We start from the raw sequence: 16531 nt of genomic DNA on the forward strand, positions 1-16531 counted from the left end.
GAAGAGTATGTTTAGTTTTGTAAGAAACTGTCAAACTGTCTTCCAAAGTGACTTCCTACCAGCAGTGAATAAGAATTTCTCTGTTCCATCAGCATTGGAGTTGCTAATCTTTTAGAGTTTGGCCATCCTAATAGGTATATAGGTATGTAGTGATATCTTATTGTTGTTTTGATTTGCATTTCAACGTATGATGTTGAACGCTTTTCATATACACATCTTTTTTTTGGTGAGGTATCTGTTCAGGTCTTTGCCCATTTTTGATTAAGTTTTTCATTTTCTTTATGTTGAATTTTAGGAGTTCTTTGTGTATTTTGGATAATAGTCTTTTATCACATGTTTCTTTTTGCAAATAGTTTCTTTCTGTTTATGGTATATATTCTCATCCTCTTGATATTGTCTTTCACAGAGCAAATGTTCATAACTATAATGAAGTCTAGCTTATCAGCTATTCCTTTTATAGATGGTGCCATCGGTGTTATATCTAGATTGATCACTTTGGTGTTACTTATATGTGGACTATAGAGAAACAAAGCAAAGGATCAGATAAAGCAGGCAACAACTAACTCTGAAAATCTGACTGTGGATCTGGAGCTCCCAGAGGGGGAAGAGCAAGGGGAGAGAGCAAAATGGGGAGGGAGTACAATGGACTGTGGGTGTCTTGGTGGTGGGTATGGTGTGGTAACTCCCTGAGGGGGTGATCCTATGCGTCTAAATGGTGTACAATGCTGTAACCAATGTTATTACCTCAATAGGACAATAAAATGAACTTCTTAGTCAGAAAAAAAAGTCATCACCATACCAAGGTCATCAAGGTTTTCTCTTATGTGAGCTACTAAGAATTTTATTGTTTTGTATTATACCTTTAGAACAGTGATTATTTTGGGCCTCCCTAATGGCACAAGGGGTTAAGTCTCAGCACTCTGAAGCTATCTGCAGCCATTGCAGCACGAGTTTGATCCCGGCCAAGCTACCCACATAGCGCAGCAGACCTCTCCTGATTTGCCCGCTGCTCCCCTCAGCAGTGTATTTCTTCAGTCTGCCTGTTCTGCTCCCCACTCTGTCTCTGGTGAATCCTCTCACCTCCCACTCCCATACCTCTTGCCTACACCACACCTCTTGTATGCATAAATAAATAAATAAATAAATAAATAAATCATTAAAAAAGAGAACAGTGATTATTTTGAGTTAATTTTTGTGAAGACACTGAGGTCTGTTTTGAAATTCATACTATTTCACGTGGATGGCCAATTGTTCCAGCAGCGTTTGTTAAAGTGACTATTTTTTGGCCCATTGTATTTTCTTTGTTCCATTGCCGAGGATCAGTTGACTATATTTAGTCCATTTCTGGGCTTGGTTCTGTGCCATTAATCTATTTGTTTATTCTTTCACAAATATCACACTGTCCTGATTACTTTAGCTTTATAGTAAGTCTTATAGTTAGGTCGTGTCAGTCCTCCTATTTTGTTCTTCTCCAACACTGAATGAATTAATTAATTGAATCTTTTACCTCTCCACACAAATATTAGAATCAATTTGTTGATATCCACAAAATAACTTGCTGGAATTTTTGATTGGGATTGCATTGAATCTTGAAAGATCAAATTGGGAAGAGCTGACCTCCTGACAATACTGAGTTTTCACACCCATCAATATAGACTGTCTCTGTTTTTTAAAGTTTATCTTTGCTTTTTTTTTCATCAAAACTTTGTAGTATTCCACAGACAGATGTTTAATATATTTTTTTAAATTTATACCTAAGAGTTTCATTTTGGGGATGCTAATGTAAATAGTATTGTGTTTTAAAGTTCAAATTCTTTTTGGTCATTGCAGGTATGTAAGAGATTAGGTAGGTAGGTAGGTAGATAGAAAGATACATAGATAGAGATAGATAGATAGATAGATAGATAGATAGATAGATAGATAGACAGAATCACAACAAAAACAAATTTGTCATTACTGGTATATTAGAAAGCAACTAACTTTTGTACATTAACCTTATAACTTTCAAACTTGCTATAATTTCTTGTTAGTTTCAGGAATTTTTGGTTGATTCTTACATCTTTTCTGTATAGATGATCACATCATTTGTGAAGAGAGAAAGATTTATTTCTTCCTTCCCAATCTGTAAACTTTTTGCTTCCTTTTCTTGCCTCACTGCATTTGCTAAGACTTCTACTGTGGTGTTGAAAAGCAGGAGGAGACATTTTTACTTTGTTTCTGATCTTAGTGGGAAAGCTTTGGATTTCTCACCAGTAAGTATGGGGTGTTAAGTGTAGGGGTTTTGTATATATTCTTTATCAAGTGGAGGAAGTTCCCTCTATTCCTAATTTACTGAAAGTTTTTATCATATATGGGTGTTAAATTTTATTTAATGTTTCTTCTGCACCTAGTGGGCCTTGAATACCTGGAATAAATGCTTCTAAATTGTGGTGTATATTTCTTTTCATGCGTTGTTGAACTTGATTTGCTAATATTTTGTTGAGAAGTTTTACATCTATGTTTATGAGAGATATTGGTCTGTAGTTTTCTTGTCTTGTAGTGTCTTTTCCAGTTTTGATAACAGTACTGCTGGCCTCATAAAAAATAAGTTAGGAAGTATTCTTTCTGCTTCTATCTTTTGAAGGAGATTATAGAAAAATGATATAATTTAGTCCATGAATGTTTGGTAGAATTAACCAGTAAGTCCCTCTTGGGCTGGTGCTTTCTATTTTGGAAGATTATTAAGTATTGATTTAATTTCTTTAATAGACATAGTTATTAAGGTCATCTATTTCTCCTTGTGTGAGGTTTGGCAGACTGTGTCTTTCAAAACACTGATCCATTTCATCTAAGTTATTGAATATATTGTATTAACAGAGTTAATAACAGTGCTAAAGACACTTTAACACTTTAACAGTGTTAAAGACAGTACTATTTATATTGTAATAAACTATTAACAGAGTTGTTAATAGTTTCTGTTTATTATCTTTTTAATATCCATGGGATATGTATAATGTCTTCTCTTTCATTTCTTATATTATTTATATCCTCTTTTTTTTTACTTTGGCTAGAAGTTTATTCACTTTATTAATCTTTTCAAAAACCAAATTTAGTTTCATCGACTTTCTGTATTGATTTGTTTCATTTGCATTGATTTCTGATTTAATTTTTTCCTCTTCTGCTTACTTTGGATTTAACTTCCTCTTCTCTTTCCAGTTCCAGAAAGGAGAAACCTAGATGAATGATTTACATCTCCTTTTCTAATATAGGCATTCAATACCATACATTTCCCTCTGCACACTGGTCTCGTTGTACCTTACAAGATTTTTAAGTTGTATTTTCTTTTTCATTAGTTAAAAATTGTTTTTCTCTTGACATTTCTTCTTTGACCTACATGCTATTTTTTAAATTTTATATATTTTTTACATCATTTTTCTTTTTTGTATAGACCTGCGTGCTATTTAGAAGTGTGTTGTTTAATTCTTGATTACATGCCCAGAGATAATGATAGTTGAAGATTTTCCAGCTACCTTTTGGTCACTGATTTTGTTTAATTCCATTGTAGTCTGAAAGCAGACATTGTATGATTTCTGTTCTTTCAATTTTGTAAAGATGTGTTTAGTGGCACAGAATGTGGTCTTTCTTGTTAAGTGCTCCATGTGATTTAAGAAGAAATGTGGGCCTCCCTGGTGGCGCAGGTGTTAAAGACAGTGCTATTACTCTATGTATAGCCAGGCACTGCTGCACAGAGTTCGACCCTGGCTGGCCAGGAAGCAACCCACATGGTACAGCAGACCTGACCTGTTGATCTGCTGCTCCCCTCAGCAGTGTATTTCAGTAAATCTGCCTCATCTTCTCCCCACTCTCTCTGGTGAATCCTCTCAACCCCCCCTCCCCCACCCCACACCTCTAGCTTACACCCCAGTTCTTGTATGCATAAATAAATAAATCTTTTAAAAAAGTGTGATCTACTGTTTTTGAATGAAGTAGCCAATAGATGTCAATTGTAAAAAAATAAAAAAGATTGTAAAATAAGACAAAAATTGTGCTTACTTTCTTGGGGTCCCATGTAGGAGCAAGGCAATGTTCAGGAGTTCAAAGTAACAGTTTATGGGCAATAATGTGTCTAAACAGAGTATAGCAAGCATAACTGAAGGTAATTAAGAGTTCAATAAACTTAATCTCTAAAATACTTAATCTCTAACAATGTACACATTTATATCCTAAGCCTACTTTTTGGGGAAAATTCTGGAAAACATTTCTGGGCAAATGAAAATACAAAACACAAGTTTTCTTTTAATAGCACCATAAAAAATAGATTTGACCTTGCAAATTTCCTGAAAGGGTCTTGCGATCTCACAGGGGTCTCCAGACCACATTTGGAGAACAGCTATGTTAGCAAAAGAGTGGGACAAAGAGAAGCCAAACACAGACAGTTGCTTGGCTTTATTAATCAGTGAATGCATTTTGTACTTGATCAGGTATTTTTCACTCTGACTCTTATAGTGGAAAACTAGGACTATTGTAGAAGGTGCCATTAAAAGGTTGAGACATTCTTAGTTAAAGGAGCAAAGACAGTTTAACTTAGAAGAGATAACACCAACACTGGCAGCTAAGGTCTTCAGCTTTAATTCATTCTATTTTAACTACAGTTTAAAAAGGTCTATAAAATAAAAGGTTTAGATTAGATGCATTATCTCAAAAATTCCTTTCTTTTCTAACCAGTGCTAATTAATGTGACAAAAGCAGAGTGATTTTTACACTATCTGCACTGCAAGGTTGTGTTAGTTCACAAGAGGGTGTAAAAATAAGGCTTTAGCAACTTTTGTGGGCTAGCAGAATTACCCACACCAGTGTGGTCCTCAGCACATATCATAGCATCCTGAGTGCTGGCCAGCATCCTGTGTGTTCTGTTTGGAGACTTTATGAGGTCAAACTCCAATTTTAACCAAAAATATCTCTACTATCTGGCCTGCAAAAAAAGAGCATAAATAAAAACCTTGATTTGACTAAAATACCAGCAGAGAGGGACACCATCTGTGACCTTATTCGGAATTTTGGAATTGACAGGCTAAGAGAAAAATTTGCAAGAGAGTGGTGGTATATAATTTACTGTTTTTAAGACAGTGCTATCTTCTGCTTCATTAACTCTACCTCTTCTAGGGACACTTTGTCACTGTTTTCTTATTCTTTCACTCCAGTTTCGCAGTTTGACTCAAACATTTGTTTTTCTTTGAAAATGAGGACACAGACTGACTGGGAATACTGGGTACAGAGGTGGGAATTTTCATTTGGACATGGTCTACTTTAAAACAGGCTGGCTAAGAAGAAGTCTTGGTTATGCCAAATGCTGAAAAAAGAGTTTTACTTGGAGAACCAGTACTACACTAGATACTTTAGTGTTCCCTGGAGAGATTTCTTTAGAAAAGATGTTTTGTCTTTGCTTACAGGTTAACTTTGGTTAGAGGTTAACCAATCCCTGTATTTCTGTCCCATTTTACATACTGCCTGGGAGTCTGAAGTCTTTCCAGAGTGTGCGTCCAGGGCTGATGCTGCTGTCTTAATAATATAGACTTCTGAATGTCTGCTTCATCAGTAATCCTCCTTCTGTATGCTTTTTGTTTTACAGAAATTTGTTGAACTCCCTTGTGATGTTGAGACATCCTCAGTTAATGTTAACTCCCATCCACTTTATTGTTGGAGTTAAAAAAAAAGTTATTTTAGAAAAAATATACTTGTAATTAACATTTTAATGCAGAGTTTATAAATTTATGTATTCAGTCTGCTATCTCAGATGAAAAATCTTTCATTAGCTTTAGTAATCAAGAAATAATCTCATTATGAGAGGAGGAAATTCATGGAAGATGAAAATGTTTCTCTTCTCCTGGTCCAAAAAGGCCCCTTCAGGGATTAGCACAGGCAGAACGATACATTTAGTTTCTTTTCTCCCACACCTAGGCACTAAATTTGGCACTAATATTTTCTTAAGTGTATGCTCATTATGTTCCATGAGTAGAATACACATCACTTTATTTAATCCTAGCTACTCTGTAAATTAGATAAATTATCTTTATTTTATAATTGGCTACGTGCAGACTCAGGTTAAGTAATATCTCTTTAAAAGAGATGGGGCTAGAATTTCAGCCACGACGGTTTCCCTCCCTTCTACTTTCCACTATAGCGAGGAAAGGAATGTTATTGGAGAAGTTTCCATCTCTGCTTTACCTCCCTCCTCTCCCTCACCTCCAAGGTCGGAGATCTGTGGTCCAGCACGAAATGTATCAATTTAGGAGTCAGAATATTTGAATTTTCATTTTGCATCTGCTACCTTTGATAATATTACCTAGGATCAATCACTAGACATTGGATCCTTGGTATCCTTGTCTAAATAGAAAAATACGATAAAGTCAACTCTATCTCAACCACAGGCACACAAGACCAGGTATGCATTAAAAGTTTGCAGATAATTGTGGCAGCAGGTTACACCCATTTAGTACTTTATAGTTTGCTAAGTGCAATAATGACATTGTGAAATAATTTATATTTTACACATGAAAGCTGTGGCTAAGAGTGTTTTGATATAATACAGCTCATATATTTTTTTTAATAGAGGCATGTTTTATTTATTTATTTATTTGTTTGTTTGTTTTGTTTATACATGCACTGGGTACAGTCAGAAGCGCGGGAGGGTGAGAGAATTCACCAGAGCCAGAGCGGGGAGCAGAGCAGGCAGAAAGACCGAAGTACACTGCTGAGGGGAGTAGCGGGCGGCAGGAGAGGTCTGCGCACCATGTGGGACCCTCCTCCAGTGGCCGGGGAGCAGCCGGGGATTGAACCGGTGCCGCTGAGGCTGCGGGCAGCTTCGCAACCCAGCGCTCAACCGCTGCGCCACCGGGGAGGCCCAATACAGCTCATATTTTATAGAATTAAAACTGAAACCTAGTTTGTGATTCCTGATTCCATTATTTTCTCACTTTATAAAACTGTCACATGATATATAAAAGAATTCTTTAATTATTAGTTAATATACAATGAAATTTCTTTAGCGATCTTAAAATTTAAGATTTTCCTCATTCACAATTTTACTTACATATTAATTTTCAGGAATTTGTCTATTACACTGAGCACCGCAGTGTTTGTTATGCATTACTCATGCATTACTTTAATATAGTAAATTGTATCACAAGGCCAAAAAGTATGAAGCAATTCTTTTTGTTTTCTCTTCTGGCTTGACTTTATTTTTTCATTTTTTAGAATTTTTTACATCATTGTTCATTTTTGGACAATATTTGCTTCCTCCCTGTGCTCTGTCCCCTGTGCTCCTCCCTCCCTCCTTCTGATCCCTCTTTCTCCTCCTCCCCTGCAGTGTGTCTCTGATTTATAATTGTCCGTTTTTGCTTTGTTGTGTTTTGTACTGTTATTATTTTTTTACACTGATGTCTTATTGGGTTCCCCTATATTCCTGCTATAAGTGAAACCATCCGATATTTTTCTTTTTCCTAAGTATGAAGCAATTCTTTAAAGGTACTTAAAACCAGTAAGAAAACTAGGCCAGACGTAATGTGGCACATGTCTTAACTCCTGGCACAACAAATACCATTTATAGTAGCTGGATGTTATTTTCAATAAAATAAAGCTTAGTCTGCATCCTAAGTATTTATTTTATAAGCTTCTAGCAAGGAACAAATTTCCATGGTTGTTTGGCTTTAGAATATATCACTGCGGCTGAAGCACAAATCATCCAACCTCATTTCTGTGAGTCCTCTTGGAGAAGTCCGCATGGACCTTCTACCCCAAGCGTCTATTTGTCTAGCTGTGTCTGGGCCTCAATGCAGCCTTCTCAGGGATTAATGAGAAAGCAAGCCATTAAGTCTAGGACATGGGGTACAAAAGGGAAGACAACAGACTGGGTCTTAGAGAAAAAACAGGGAGAGCAACAGAGGGAGAAAGCACACTTAGAAAACCAGAAGCAAATAAGAAAAAGGACTCTGTATTCTCAGCATTGGCATTGCCCTGAGATGGGTAGATGTACAGGAAAGAGAAAGGGATGCTAATTAACATTCAGGTTACAGAAGCCAAAATGAATAGTTTCTAAGAGCAGAGGTAATTAAATCTCTGCACACATGAAAGGGAAGCGAACAAGCACTTACTGACCGTCTGCTTTGTCGGACTGGTGAGCTTCATGCCTCGAGAACCACAAGTCCTCTGTGGGTTTCCTTACCCCACAGACTTGGCCGGGGTTGGCTGGACCTTCCCATACTGGCTGCTTTGCCCACTGGCTGAGGCAGTGATAACATCTACCAACTAATTGGTTTCACAAGAGGAACTATGTTTATAATTTCCTCGCTCCTTTACCTAAAACAAATCCTAAAATTCATCTAAATAAAAAGTCAGAATTTAGCTGGAAAATGATAAATTTTGGGGGGGTACAATCTCATTGTAGAAACCATAGAAAATAGAAAACATAGTTTGAAAAATCTCCCATAAACCCACAAACTCAAAGTAGTTACATTCTTTGAAGAGTGATTTTTGTATAACTAGACCCTAAATTTTCATATTAGTGGTTTGCTCTGAAACCACCAAAACCTGCCAAAACTTCACCTAACAGACAGGGTCAAAAGATAATGACTCTCTTCTCCAATCTCAGCACTTTTTCTTTTAAAGAGTAACACTTTTAACATTTAGATTCCAGAATTCTAAACAATATTTTGTTACCCCCCAAAAAAAATCATAAATAAGTTGCTTCTTGGGAAAAAGAAACCAACGAATATTAAGTATGATGTGCTTAATTACGGATTTACTTCTGAGCTTTATTAAATGTCCTCTGCCATTCTTATTAGTAGTAGCTTGTGTCTGCAGACTGTTTTGCATTCTGCTTTACTCACGATGTATCGTTTTATATATACATGCCCCTTAACTCATTTCCTAAGCTGCCATTTCTCCCTTACCCCAAACGGCCATGACTTCTGGTCATGTCACTGGCCTGCTTAGAATCTTCTCTTGGTTCTCCATTGTCTTTAGAATCAAAACCAAATTTGTGATGCAGAAAACACTTCTAAGCTGCCCTCTCCAGTCTGTCCCCCTCCCCTGCACTGGATGCTTAGGATCTAGTGTTGACTTTGATGAATATTGCTCAGTGTTCTCCAGAATGGATGCACTGATTAACACGCCACCCCAGCACCTAGAGCCTGACAGCCCCTACCCACACCAGGAGCTAGTTAGCGTGCTGGTCTAACTGATTTAAAAGGGTGATGGGTGAGAAATTCTTTTGGTTTTCTCCTCTGGTAAGTGCTTGTTCCCAGTGTTTGCCCATCTTCTCTCAGAGCAACCATAATTTCCTTACTGATGTGCAGTAGATCCTTGTCAGTTTTAGCTATTGCAAAAATCTCTTCAACCTGTCAAGACTTCATGCATAGTGTAGTTTGTTGAAGAGAAATTCATGATATTGATGTAAATAAATTAACACTTGTATTTTTTGGTCTGAATGAGCCTTGAGAGTTTAAATCTCCCTCAAGATAGTTTAACTGTAGTCCTCTATGTGACATTTGTCTTCGTTTCCTCTAGGATCTTGAAGGACTTTATTTGTACTTAATTTTTTATACCCCTTAAAGAATTTCATGAGATGTTCTGTCTTGTTTTCTGAAGACTGGCTTCCTCAAGAATAGAGACTGGGCATTATTCATCCTTGAGTTCCCAGCATAGTCTGAACTCATGGTGGTTCCTTGTTGGAACCTTTCATCCCTACAGTGCCTGAGCACAGAAACTTCATTCTCAGGGTCTTTTGCCCACAGTAATTTTGATATCGAGGCACAGAGAGATGGAGTCTGTTAGTATCAGATGCTGGCCTCAAGAGATCCGGAGGTATAGGGCAGTCGTTCAGGAGCGTGGCAAGTGTGCTGATGATCAATAAATACTCATTTTAGCTAACATATCTTTTTACTCTTCAAATAGCCACACAAAAGTGGACTCATATTCAACTTGTTATCCATCGATCTCTTTTTAACTGTCTACATATTTACTCTTTAAATGGATACTACCATGTTGTAGGGGCAGGACAGGACACGGAGCAGGTTTTCTGATCCAGCAGACCAGGTAAAGGAGGAGTCAGAGTCCTCAGTGCCTTTTGCAGGTCTTTTATTTAGATTTACCAGGCATATGGTATTCAGGGGTGCTGGGGGGCTGGGAGGCTGGCAGTCCTCCCAGGCCCCAGCAAATCCTCACTCTACCTGGGCTCTCTGGCCTTCTCTCTGCTTCTCTTCTTCTCTCGGCTTCTATTGGTTTTTGACTCCTGCTGGCATCCCTGTGACACCGCCCTTAAAAGCCCAGTCTTAGACCAGGTGTACCCACTTCAGGTGCCCACCATCAGGCATGCATTCAGGACCACAGGGTTCCCTCATCTATCCTAATGGCGGGAGGGCAGAAAAGTCTGATACTTTTACCTACCCTGCACATGTTTACTGCATCTGAAACCTTGAGACCTCATTATGATTTGATTCATCTTTTTAAATTAACGATGTGACTATCCACATTGCCAAATGAATTGTTACTGTCTGAGGTTATATTAATTCTACTCTATATTTACAGTTGTTGGCATCCAAGATTTTTCATGTGAAAATGGAAAACTTAGCAATTTGGTGTTGGTGGAATGAACACCAAATGAGTGAATCAAGATTTTATTTGTATGACAGTTCTCTTTTATATGTTTCTAAAATATAATAAAACCTCAGTAAGTCAGTCCTCTATGATTTCACCTTTGTAGTAAGTAGCTCTATCATATCTGGCTTGAGTAAATTTATCTTTAATTGCATAATAAACCAAGGACACCAAAATCTACACAAAACAAATATATTGCTTAATGAGTAATGATATGCCAGACACGCCCTTGCCCTTGTAAATTACTACCCAGGTCAAGAAATTGAATTTTGCCACCCACCCCAGTAACCATTCCACTTGCCCTGTCATGCTCATGACCCCTTGAAGTTAGTTTTTAATTATATAAAAGGCAAAAGTATTGAATAAGCAATATTGCAAATAATTTTGCTAAGAAAATATTTACAAATGGCAGACAATTTTAGCACTTAAATTTATTTTGTATCCTGTTTGCCATAAAAATTATTATAACATTGGAATAATCATCAATCTGTATATTTTACTGTATGTTCTCTCTCTCCAGAGAGACATGTATACAGTTTTAATTCATTACCTTAGATAGTTAGACATCATATACAAATAATTTTAATATATTCCTCAATACACCCTTACAAAGTATTGATTTAACAGATGAGGAAGCCAAAGATCAAAGATAAAGAAGTCTTCTCAAGGAATAAAGCTAGAACTGAATTAGGAAGATCTGTCTAATGCCCTTTTCCAGTATATATTGCTATGATAATTTGAAGTGGTTCATATTTGTCTATTAAAATAAGTTAATGTTCTTCTATAGCCATAATTTATGCACGTAGTTCTGTTACTGTTTGTTATTAAAAGAAATTTCAAGATGCAAACTTTCAGTAATTAAATAAATGTGCCTGGGTATATAATGGACAGTATGCTGACTATAGTTAATAAAACTGTATTGCCTCTTTGAAAGTTGCTAAGAAATTAGATCTTAAAAGTTCTCATCACTAGAAAAAATTTTGTGGGGTGATGAATGTTAACTAGACTTATTGTGACCATTTTGTAGTGTGTACAAATATCAAATCATTATGTTATACACCTGAAACAAATACAATGACAATTATACCTCAATTTAAAAAAAAAGCCTTACTTAAAAAAAAAAAACAAACTACCTGATACAAGTAATTCAGAAGGATGGTCTTTTTTTCTTGGTTCATCCTAGCAATGTTCCACTTTATTTTCACATAAATTATATAGACTGGCTCAGAGTGGGTATAAAATCAAACAACTCTTACAGGACGTATATTTTTTCAGACACCAAGTTCAGCAGTTGACATTAAGAATTTCATTCAAACCTGGAAATAGATCTTTGAGGTAGGCATTATTATCTCATTTCATAGATGAGTGCACGGAACACTGCTGATAAGAAAAAGTGCTGGAATGTGAATCCAGGTCTCTCTTTGGCCCATAGCTCCTCCAAAACCCCTCCAGTACCTGCCAATAGAAATGCTTACAGCCTTCCACACCCCCAGTGTCACTGACAGCATTAAAAACAAGCAAACAAAAAAAAACAACCCAAAACAATTTGGATATTCTTGAGTCACCTAAGTGAAACTCAATAACTGATGCAAATAAACTAGCCCAAGTCCCTGATGTGCCCCTAAGACTCTGTCTCTTCATTTTTTTTCCCCTGTGACTTACACTGTGTCAGAATAAGTGCTTTGGAGGACGAACCAGACTTCATCCAAACTTCAGCAGAAGGCCTCCATGGCTCGTTTCTGTGACTTACAAAAGCTGCACAGGAGAAGGGGTACTGAAACCTTGGGTCACATTTTTTTAAAAAATCAGAGAATTCTATGGCAGACTGGCAATGAAAGAATGACTTTTTCAAAATGTACTAAAGTTATTTTTTATTTAGTTTGTAAGATAGTTTACTTAAACCTGCCTATCACAGTAGGAGGATTTGTCTTCCTTTGTATTCAAAGTAATGATTTAAATGACAACCAAATATGTTAAGTGGCTTTTGTGAACTCACTACAATCTTTGCTGGCCCAAACTTGTCTGGTACAAACCAGACGTGATTTATACACTATGGGATAATCAAATGAATACAAAGGGGGGAAAAAAAGAATCTTCTATATTTGAGTGTTTGGGAGTGATACTTTAAAAATATTGTAAAAACACCAATGAATCATACAGAGTATTGTAAACCAGTGTTAACCTCAATTAAAAAAAAAAAAACAATTGTAAGGGAAATTTATCTGGTGTCATTTGCTTGAATTTTCTGTTATCTCAAAGGGACTTGAATAGGCTGATAATTTCAGTTTGCTTCATTCTCCCCCAGCAATAATAACTGCATTTTTTTTCCTATTGAAAACAATGCTCAGAACTCCAAATCATTCTGTTTCTATTATGAGCATCCCAAAAATATAGAGCGGAAAGGATCTCAAGAGATAAATTAATTCTGGTTTTAACATTGGGCATCCTGTGCCAGCATTTCCATCTGAGTAATGGAGATACTATCATGACTTGAAGGATAACATAGAAGATGGATTTTTAAAAATGTATTCAAAGTGAGTTATGTGTGTCCAAAGATGGCAATTTTGTTTAGATGGCTTGATTTATGTACTTTGTATGTTTTCATTAAGTGGCTGCTTTTCCTGGACCTGCACAGAAAACAAAAGAATACATAAATTAGGGGCCTCCCTGGTGGTGCAAGGGGTTGAGCACCACACTATGAAGTGATCCACAGCCTCTGCAGCTCGAGTTTGATCCCCGGCCAGCCAGGGAGCAACCCACATGGTGCAGCAGACCTCTCCTGTCTTGCCTGCTGCTCCCCTCAGCAGTGTACTTTGGTCAGTCTGCCTGTTCTGTTCCCCACTCTGTGTCTGGTGAATCCTCTTACTGCCCCTGCCCCCCCACCCCCTGGCATCTCTGGCCTGTACCCCAGCTCTTCTATGCATAAATAAATAAATCTTTAAAAAATACATAAATTAGAGGCCTGGAGGCAATAGTAACTCTATCTAAGTTTGAGTTTGCTTTCAAATTTTTAAAGTATTTAAATTGGTTACACAGTAAAAGAATATTAAACATCATCAAAGTTCATCATATTGCCTTCCAAGGGGCTCAGGTGGGGATATCTTTATACCAGATATATATCTGGAATCAACATCTAGTATAACTGATCTATTCTGACTATCCCTGGAGTAAAAGGAGTTTTGTTCCCATATATTAGATGGAAAAATCCAAACCTCATAAGGTTATTAATAGGCTCAATTCAAACAGATACTATACAGAGAGAAAACGCTGGAATTCAAGTTTCAAAATATGTGTTTTATTAACTAACCTTCACCTAATTCATTTTCTATTTATGTTGGTGCTTCCAAAATTGTTCTGAAACATACAGAAATGTAGAGTTGTCTTTGAGTGTATTAAATCTGACTTTAAACAAATTAAAGCAAATTCAAATTTTATTTCAACTTTTTAGGAGAAAGAAAGATGAATTAGAACCTATTAATTGGCTAACAGTGGCACATAATGGAATTCAAAAGGAAAAAGATTAGAACCATGAAGTTACTCCCCTCCATTCACAGTTATTTCTAGCTAAATTTACTCTCAAACAGCTTGAAAAAGCAAACGTCAGACTTCAGGCAAAGCTGTCAACTAGCAGAACAGTAAGTGTCTACATTTGTCATGTGTAATTCAGCTCCAGTTTCTTCACAGCTGTAATTAAGGACTAGCATTTCTAAAAAATATTTAACTCATCTTGATGCATACTAGACTTGCCACAGTTCTTTTCATTTTTATAAATCAAGAAAGGGTATATTTTATTAGTTTTAAGTTAGCAGAAGTAAGGATTGTCATTAGTTCTATTTTGCCATGGCAACAGGCCACAGACCATTAAGTACGTCACCTGAAAAGTAGCTACGAACAAATAGAATCTTAGGAAAAATTAGAATGCAATTAAATTAGCAAATGCTGAGTGATTAAGTTTCCAGGCACTTTTATTCATTTATAATTTGTAGATAAGTGGAAATTTGTCCTTGGAACTGGCATTTCTGAAACCCAATTTCCAGTCCTCGGTAGAAAACATCACAGGTCTTCAAGATGAAAAGAGAAAGCTAACTTTGATGATCAAAACTCTCAAGGAAAAAAAACCTTGACAGCCCCAAAAGGGGGCTTAAAGTTCATCAGCAGTTAGCCAAAACAGGTTCCCCTCTTTTGTCTGGACTGTTGACAAATTTCATCAGTCATAGTTTGTTGCGACAGGAACCTGGTAGCCGCTTTGTGGTGGGAACGTGATGAGGGACACAGCAGTCATGGAGCAGGTTTGCAAGGCAAGACTGCTACTTGAGCAGAAGTTCTTGTGCCATTTATTGAAGACATGCAGGCTAGTAAAAGCTGATTATGCGACAATGGTATGAGGAATAAAGTCTGGAGGGTGAGATAGGAATAGGGGACAAAGTTTTACGATGGAGAGGGAAGGGGGACATCGTGACCATATGTCAAGGGACATTTGCATCAGCAAAGTATTTGATGGTATCACAGGCAGAGTTATCCCAAGACCACCATGGAGATAGTCACGTAATCAGGTTGACAGCGGCCTAGGAGTTCCCAGGACTGCCTTCTCATACAGGCTATCCTCTGTAGGTAGTCAAGGAATGCTCTGCTGTGATATGCAGATAGCAAATAGGTCACAGTTGCCCATCAGTGGACAACTAATAGCCAGCTCATAGGAACCCACAATAGTTGGCTTTCAATCAACAGTATTTTTTTTTTTTAAAGATTTATTTATTTATTTAGACAAGCGCTGGGTACAGTCAGAAGTGCGGGAGGGTGAGAGAATTCACCAGAGCCAGAGTGGGAAACAGAACAGGCAGAGTGATGAAATACACTTCTGAGGGGAGTACAGTGGGCGTGGCAGGAGAGGTCTGTCGCGCCAAGTGGGACCCTTGCTGGCGGCCGGGGATCGAACTGGCGCTGCAGAGGCTGCGGGCAGCTTCGCAGCCCAGCACTCAACCGCTGCGCCACCAGGGGAGGCCCACAATCAACAGTATTTTATTGATTGATATTTCTCTGATATGCAAGATATCATGGTTGATTTTGCTTAAAAATTATGAATCATGGAAGATGGTGACTTGAAATTCAAATGTGATACTGTGGTAATTTGCTAAATCTGAATATAATGGTGGAGAAATTGCTCTGTAAAAACAATCTCCTGTGCCATGACTTTTAGAATACAGAATCTGTCCACTCAAGATTGTCTGAATACCAAATGGCAAATTTGTAGATCGCTTGCAACTCCAGTAGACTCGGACCAGCTTCCTTTACTTGGAATTCTAATAGTTTTGTATTTGTTGGCCATCATCATCAGGTGTAATGATCTTAAGAGATTGCAAACCAATTAAAATACTGGTGAAACAAAACTAATTTGGAAAGATGAATTGTGGAGGGGGGTGGAAGGAGGGTCCTGATATTTTGCAACGTGAGTGTGTGATGTTTCACCACACCAACAAGCAATTCTTGGACACTAGCAGGATGTTTGGGACGCCAACTCAATTCAGCTCAGTTTTACCACTATCTAACCAGAAATAGGGTCAGATTCCATAGAAAAAAGGCTCAGTTTCCTCCACTTCAGAAACCAATTGCAAGCCCAGGCTTCACCTGGACATCTGATCAACTGGTACAGATTGAAGGGTCCAACAATTCTCTTTTTGTTCTCTTGTATGCATAAATAAATCTTTAAAAACAACAACAAAGGATATTTAGAAACAGCTAGTTGGAAGAATAGAAGAAGGCAAGGTATGGAGGAAAGGCTTAGAGTGTCCAGGCCCTCTCTAGGGATGCTTTTCTCCTCAAATCTCATGTTCACCAATCTAGAGTCTCTTGGAAAAACCCCACATGGGTTTTTTATAAGGCTTCATAACTTAGAAATGAC

Source organism: Talpa europaea (assembly GCF_964194135.1).
Source record: "Talpa europaea genome assembly, chromosome: 4".
In the NCBI taxonomy this organism is placed as follows: domain Eukaryota; kingdom Metazoa; phylum Chordata; class Mammalia; order Eulipotyphla; family Talpidae; genus Talpa; species Talpa europaea.